Source organism: Oncorhynchus keta, unplaced genomic scaffold (assembly GCF_023373465.1).
Source record: "Oncorhynchus keta strain PuntledgeMale-10-30-2019 unplaced genomic scaffold, Oket_V2 Un_scaffold_17472_pilon_pilon, whole genome shotgun sequence".
Taxonomy (NCBI): Eukaryota; Metazoa; Chordata; class Actinopteri; order Salmoniformes; family Salmonidae; genus Oncorhynchus; species Oncorhynchus keta.
In genome coordinates this window covers 91,837-100,000 of record NW_026290823.1, presented here as the reverse complement: position 1 = coordinate 100,000, position 8,164 = coordinate 91,837, and the positions used below count along the sequence as shown (strand labels likewise).

The following is an 8,164-nucleotide window of genomic DNA, read 5'->3' as shown; positions in this document are numbered from 1 at the left end:
AAGGCTGTAGTGACTAGTGATGACTAATGAAACACTAGCCAAGGCTGTAGTGACTAGTGATGACTAATGAAACACTAGCCAAGGCTGTAGTGACTAGTGATGACTAATGAAACACAAGCCAAGGCTGTAGTGACTAGTGATGACTAATGAAACACTAGCCAAGGCTGTAGGGACTAGTGATGACTAATGAAACACTAGCCAAGGCTGTAGTGACTAGTGATGACTAATGAAACACTAGCCAAGGCTGTAGTGACTAGTGATGACTAATGAAACACTCGCCAAGGCTGTAGTGACTAGTGATGACTAATGAAACACTAGCCAAGGCTGTAGGGACTAGTGATGACTAATGAAACACTAGCCAGGGCTGTAGTGACTAGTGATGACTAATGAAACACTAGCCAAGGCTGTAGTGTCTAGTGATGACTAATGAAACACTAGCCAAGGCTGTAGTGACTAGTGATGACTAATGAAACACTAGCCAAGGCTGTAGTGACTAGTGATGACTAATGAAACACTAGCCAAGGCTGTAGTGACTAGTGATGACTAATGAAACACTAGCCAAGGCTGTAGTGACTAGTGATGACTAATGAAACACTAGCCAAGGCTGTAGTGACTAGTGATGACTAATGAAACACTAGCCAAGGCTGTAGTGACTAGTGATGACTAATGAAACACTAGCCAAGGCTGTAGTGACTAGTGATGACTAATGAAACACTAGCCAAGGCTGTAGTGACTAGTGATGACTAATGAAACACTAGCCAAGGCTGTAGTGACTAGTGATGACTAATGAAACACTAGCCAAGGCTGTAGTGACTAGTGATGACTAATGAAACACTAGCCAAGGCTGTAGTGACTAGTGATGACTAATGAAACACTAGCCAAGGCTGTAGTGACTAGTGATGACTAATGAAACACTAGCCAAGGCTGTAGTGACTAGTGATGACTAATGAAACACTAGCCAAGGCTGTAGTGACTAGTGATGACTAATGAAACACAAGCCAAGGCTGTAGTGACTAGTGATGACTAATGAAACACAAGCCAAGGCTGTAGTGACTAGTGATGACTAATGAAACACTAGCCAAGGCTGTAGCTGTGATGACTAATGAAACACTAGCCAAGGCTGTAGTAGTGATGACTAATGAAACACTAGCCAAGGCTGTAGGGACTAATGATGACTAATGAAACACTAGCCAAGGCTGTAGTGACTAGTGATGACTAATGAAACACTAGCCAAGGCTGTAGTGACTAGTGATGACTAATGAAACACTAGCCAAGGCTGTAGTGACTAGTGATGACTAATGAAACACTAGCCAAGGCTGTAGTGACTAGTGATGACTAATGAAACACTAGCCAAGGCTGTAGTGACTAGTGATGACTAATGAAACACTGCCAAATGTAGTGTGATGACTAGTGATGACTAATGAAACACTAGCCAAGGCTGTAGTGACTAGTGATGACTAATGAAACACTAGCCAAGGCTGTAGTGACTAGTGATGACTAATGAAACACTAGCCAAGGCTGTAGTGACTAGTGATGACTAATGAAACACTAGCCAAGGCTGTAGTGACTAGTGATGACTAATGAAACACTAGCCAAGGCTGTAGTGACTAGTGATGACTAATGAAACACTAGCCAAGGCTGTAGTGACTAGTGATGACTAATGAAACACTAGCCAAGGCTGTAGGGACTAGTGATGACTAATGAAACACTAGCCAAGGCTGTAGGGACTAGTGATGACTAATGAAACACTAGCCAAGGCTGTAGGGACTAGTGATGACTAATGAAACACTAGCCAAGGCTGTAGGGACTAGTGATGACTAATGAAACACTAGCCAAGGCTGTGGCTTGGGCTTTATTGTTGCATGTTCTTCCCCCACTAGAGGGAGATGTTCCTACGTTACGTGTGGATCCACTCAGAAATATCAATTCTATGAGAAATGAAATACCTGATAATTGGTGTGCTAGTTATGGATATAGTCAAAAACTGTACAATGTGAGATATTTCAGAGCAATACAATGTGTGGAGGTGATGAAAACATACTATGGAATAACTAAACCCAGTCTCTAACATTTCAATGCAACAATATGTGTGGATGTGGTGAAATCTACTATAGGAATACAGTCTCTGCGTCCCCAATGGCACCCTATACCCTATATAGTGTGCTATTTTTTTTATTTGACAAAAGCAGTGCACTACAAAGTGAATAGTGTGCCATAGGGGACACGGTATCTCTAAGTATGTACCCCCTGAGCCCCAGGGTGACACCAATCCCGGTCTCTCTCTGAGTCTGTACCCCCTGAGCCCCAGGGTGACCCCAATCCCGGTCTCTCTCTGAGTCTGTACCCCCTGAGCCCCAGGGTGACCCCAATCCCGGTCTCTCTCTGAGTCTGTACCCACTGAGCCCCAGGGTGACCCCCAATCCCGGTCTCTCTCTGAGTCTGTACCCCCTGAGCCCCAGGGTGACCCCAATCCCTTCTTCCACTGAGTCACTGTTGTGATTCTGTCAGGGTGACCCCAATCTTCCAGTCTGTACCCACTGAGCCACTGTGTGATTCAGTCTAGTAACTCTTCCACTACTCCAGTTGTTTCTGTAACCCCACTGAGTCTAGTAACTTCTTCCAATACCCACTGTTGTGAGTCTGTACTACACTGAGCTTCTTCCACTACCCACTGTTGTGATTCTGTCTAGTAACTTCTTCCACTACCCACTGTTGTGATTCTGTCTAGTAACTTCTTCCACTACCCACTGTTGTGATTCTGTCTAGTAACTTCTTCCACTACCCACTGTTGTGATTCAGTCTAGTAACCCACTGTCTTCCAGTCTACCCACTGTTGTGATTCAGTCTAGTAACTCTTCCACTACCCACTGTTGTGATTCAGTCTAGTAACTTCTTCCACTACCCACTGTTGTGATTCAGTCTAGTAACTTCTTCCACTACCCACTGTTGTGATTCTGTCTAGTAACTTCTTCCACTACCCACTGTTGTGATTCAGTCTAGTAACTTCTTCCACTACCCACTGTTGTGATTCAGTCTAGTAACTTCTTCCACTACCCACTGTTGTGATTCAGTCTAGTAACTTCTTCCACTACCCACTGTTGTGATTCTGTCTAGTAACTTCTTCCACTACCCACTGTTGTGATTCTGTCTAGTAACTTCTTCCACTACCCACTGTTGTGATTCTGTCTAGTAACTTCTTCCACTACCCACTGTTGTGATTCTGTCTAGTAACTTCTTCCACTACCCACTGTTGTGATTCTGTCTAGTAACTTCTTCCACTACCCACTGTTGTGATTCTGTCTAGTAACTTCTTCCACTACCCACTGTTGTGATTCAGTCTAGTAACTTCTTCCACTACCCACTGTTGTGATTCTGTCTAGTAACTTCTTCCACTACCCACTGGTGTGATTCTGTCTAGTAACTTCTTCCACTACCCACTGTTGTGATTCTGTCTAGTAACTTCTTCCACTACCCACTGTTGTGATTCAGTCTAGTAACTTCTTCCACTACCCACTGTTGTGATTCAGTCTAGTAACTTCTTCCACTACCCACTGTTGTGATTCTGTCTAGTAACTTCTTCCACTACCCACTGTTGTGATTCTGTCTAGTAACTTCTTCCACTACCCACTGGTGTGATTCTGTCTAGTAACTTCTTCCACTACTAGAAAAATACTGTTGTGATTCTGTCTAAAGCTTCCACTACCATTTTGTGATTCAGGAAAATGAACTTTTCCACTTACCCACTTTATCATTCAAAATGATGTATAGATATTTATATATATCACTATTTGCACCTGGCAAGAAGAAATAAACCAAGATTTTCCACTGTTGGCGCTGTGTGTTCTGTGTCCAGGTAACTCCCACTACCCACTGTTGGATTCCAGAGTTCTTCTTCCCCACTGGGAGGCATGTCTCCTGTCTGCCACTAACTTCTTCCACTACCCACTGGTGTGATTCTGACTAGGACGACCACTACCCACTGAGTGAAAACAGGTCTAGTAACTTCTTCCACTACCACACTGGTAATTCTGTATGAACTGCTTGGCGGTCACAGCTGATAATACCCACTGTCTAGTATGAACTGCTTGGCGGTCATGGTGATTCTGTCTATGAACTGCTTCCACTACCCACTGTTGTGATTCTAGTATGAAATGCTTCCACTAATAGGTGATAATAGTATGAACTGCTTTTGGAAGGTCATAAGTGATACCATATTATTCAGAACTGAACTGTTCTAGTTACTATTTATCATTCAAAGATGTGATAATATATGAACTGCTTGCACCTGCTAATAGGTGATAAACCAAGATTTGAACTGTTGGCGGTCTGTAAATGATAATAGCATGAACTGTCTCTGGACCAGAGTTCTTCTCCCCTGGGAGATGTCTCCTGTCTGCCACTATATCCCCTATGAACTGCTTGACGGTCATAGGTGATAATAGTATGAACTGCTTGGCGGTAATAGGTGATAATAGTATGAACTGCTTGGCGGTAATAGGTGATAATAGTATGAACTGCTTGGCGGTCACAGCTGATAATAGTATGAACTGCTTGGCGCTAATAGGTGATAATAGTATGAACTGCTTGGCGGTCATAGGTGATAATAGTATGAACTGCTTGGTGCTAATAGGTGATAATAGCATGAACTGCTTGGCGGTCATAAATAATAATAGCATGAACTGCTTGGCGGTCATAGATGATAATATTATGAACTGCTTGGCGGTCATAGGTGATAATGGTATGAACTGCTTGGCGGTCATAGGTGATAATATTATGAACTGCTTGGCGGTCATAGGTGATAATAGTATGAACTGCTTGGTGCTAATAGGTGATAATAGTATGAACTGCTTGGCGGTCATAGGTGATAATATTATGAACTGCTTGGCGGTCATAGGTGATAATAGTATGAACTGCTTGGCGGTCATAGGTGATAATAGTATGAACTGCTTGGCGGTCATAGGTGATAATATTATGAACTGCTTGGCGGTCATAGGTGATAATATTATGAACTGCTTGGCGGTCATAAATGATAATATTATGAACTGCTTGGCGGTCATAGGTGATAATGTTATGAACTGCTTGGCGGTCATAGGTGATAATGGTATGAACTGCTTGGCGGTCATAGGTGATAATATTATGAACTGCTTGGCGGTCATAGGTGATAATATTATGAACTGCTTGGTGGTCATAGATGATAATATTATGAACTGCTTGGCGGTCATAGGTGATAATAGTATGAACTGCTTGGTGCTAATAGGTGATAATAGTATGAACTGCTTGGCGGTCATAGGTGATAATATTATGAACTGCTTGGCGGTCATAGGTGATAATAGTATGAACTGCTTGGCGGTAATAGGTGATAATAGTATGAACTGCTTGGCGGTAATAGGTGATAATATTATGAACTGCTTGGTGGTCATAGGTGATAATAGTATGAACTGCTTGGCGGTAATAGGTGATAATAGTATGAACTGCTTGGCGGTAATAGGTGATAATATTATGAACTGCTTGGTGGTCATAGGTGATAATATTATGAACTGCTTGGCGGTCATAGGTGATAATAGTATGAACTGCTTGGCGCTAATAGGTGATAATAGTATGAACTGCTTGGCGGTCATAAATGATAATAGCATGAACTGCTTGGCGGTCATAGGTGATAATGTTATGAACTGCTTGGCGGTCATAGGTGATAATGGTATGAACTGCTTGGCGGTCATAGATGATAATGGTATGAACTGCTTGGTGGTCATAGGTGATAATATTATGAGCTGCTTGGCGGTCATAGATGATAATAGTATGAGCTGCTTGGCGGTCATAGATGATAATATTATGAGCTGCTTGGCGGTCATAGATGATAATAGTATGAGCTGCTTGGCGGTCATAGATGATAATATTATGAGCTGCTTGGCGGTCATAGATGATAATAGTATGAACTGCTTGGCGGTCATAGATGATAATAGTATGAACTGCTTGGCGGTCATAGGTGATAATAGTATGAACTGCTTGGCGGTCATAGATGATAATATTATGAGCTGCTTGGCGGTCATAGATGATAATAGTATGAACTGCTTTGGCGGTCATAGATGATAATATTATGAACTTTCTGTTCAATAAAGAAAAACATGAAAAAAGTTGGGACTGAACTCGTAAACGGCGACCATGTCGCGTACAAACACACGCGATCACGCACAACAGCATACACTCAACCACACACACCAGCATACACTCAACCACACACAAAAGCATACACTCAACCACACACACAGCATACACTCAACCACACACACCAGCATAAACTCAACCACACACACCAGCATACACTCAACCACACACACCAGCATACACTCAACCACACACACACCAGCATACACTCAACCACACACACCAGCATACACTCAACCATAATCAAACTATTTCTAACACTTCATTCCAAATGAACTGCAGGACATTCCAAAGTCCTTTCTATCCTTCTAGTGTTAACATTAAGATACGTGTGGATAAATCCTTCATCAGACATCTTGTCCTCAACCAGTAGTGTGTGTCTGTCTGCAGGGTGGTACAATGACCTTCCATCAATGAGTTATTAATACAATGAATGTGCTGTGACCTCTGTCATCCCAGGGTTACCTCTGTGTATCCACACAGCATTTCCTGACCATACTGATTACCTGCAAATGACATCAGTTAGGCCTATTATGACCTTTGAACCTCCACCCCGCCCCCAAGGCCCCTCTCACCCCTCGTACCCCTTCTGGCGACCCCTTACTCAAATAATGGGGAGGGGTTACGAGGTAAGCCAGAGCAGTAGTATCTATCAGAATCCTTCCTTCCTGTTTGACCTCTCCTAACACAGAGCCAGACGTGTGCAACCCCGACAGAACACGAACACACACTGTTGAGAATATCATACAAAACCAATGCAATCTTTTTCTGTTGTATTGTAAGTTGATGATGTTATATATTGTGTGTTATTTTCCTCATAAAGACATAGGCTACAATACTGTTCCCTAAGAACTATCTTTGGTTATTTATTGTGTTATTAGCGATAATACACAGACAAAAGGCAAGGCCTCACTGTTAGGGCTTCTCAGTTGAACAGTTAATGGATGACTTAAAGCACCTTTCATTTCTTCAGAGTTATGAGCTCCACTAACTCTTTTGAAAACACACAACTTGTCAGCAAAAGGCAGCTCAGGTTTGTTGGTTTAAAGCTGAGGATCTCTCTAGGGAACACTGTATAAATAAGAATTATACCTCCCTCTTGGTTTCGCTGCGCCACAAGCTAAAACGGTTCATCATTTTGCTGTGAGGTCACGGAAATGACATTACATTCTTTCCCTTTTGTGTCTCGTCAAATTACGGCAGTAAACAATAATACCTGTCTAATGACTTTAGCGCCTGAGCTGGCAGATTGTGTAGAAACACACTTTAGGGATCAGGGGAATTATAGTGGCAGGTTTTTATAGTACTTTGTAATATACATTTAAGCTAATTTGTAGTCATTGTGGAGACTTTGTGGTTAAAATAACAATTGGGGAAGCACATGAAAGACAATTGTGTTTATTGTGTCTCTCTTTGAAAAAACAATCCCGCACCAGGAAATGCCTCCTCTCTCTCTGTCTGGTAACATACCTGTAAACCTAGGAGGTTAGGAGTGGCCTGCAAGTCCAAATAACCAGTTGCCAAAGTAAAATAATGTGCCTCGACCAAATAAGAGGGTTCCCAGAAATGATTTAGAATGTATGTTGCGAGGCAGACAGAGTCTTACCATCAATGCTTTAGCCTATGTTTAGCATCAATGCTTTAGCCTATGTTTACCATCAATGCTTTAGCCTATGTTTACCATCAATGCTTTAGCCTATGTTTACCATCAATGCTTTAGCCTATGTTTACCATCAATGCTTTAGCCTATGTTTAGCATCAATGCTTTAGCCTATGTTTAGCATCAATTTAGCCTATTTTAGCATCAATATATGTTTACCATCAATATGTTTACCATTTTTAGCCTATGTTTACCATCAATGCTTTAGCCTATGTTTAGCATCAATGCTTTAGCCTATGTTTAGCATCAATGCTTTAGCCTATGTTTACATCAATGCTTTAGCCTATGTTTACCATCAATGCTTTAGCCTATGTTTACATCAATGCTTTAGCCTATGTTTAC

General features: G+C 42.0%; 1 protein-coding gene and 1 long non-coding RNA gene across 3 annotated transcripts in view; both read left to right on the top strand.

Annotated features, from left to right (window-relative positions):
- LOC118380669 (histone deacetylase 9-B-like) overlaps positions 1 to 8,164 on the top strand; it is a 76,097-nt gene that overhangs the window by 34,332 nt on the left and 33,601 nt on the right. The gene's annotated exons all lie outside the window — the stretch shown is intronic.
- Positions 5,116 to 7,936, top strand: LOC127927706 (uncharacterized). Of its 2 annotated transcripts, none has more exons than XR_008128701.1 (3): positions 5,116 to 5,455; positions 5,687 to 5,752; positions 5,918 to 7,936. It is a non-coding gene; the product is annotated as an uncharacterized LOC127927706 (long non-coding RNA). The 2 variants fall into 2 exon arrangements; XR_008128700.1 differs by having other exon boundaries at positions 5,116 to 5,488.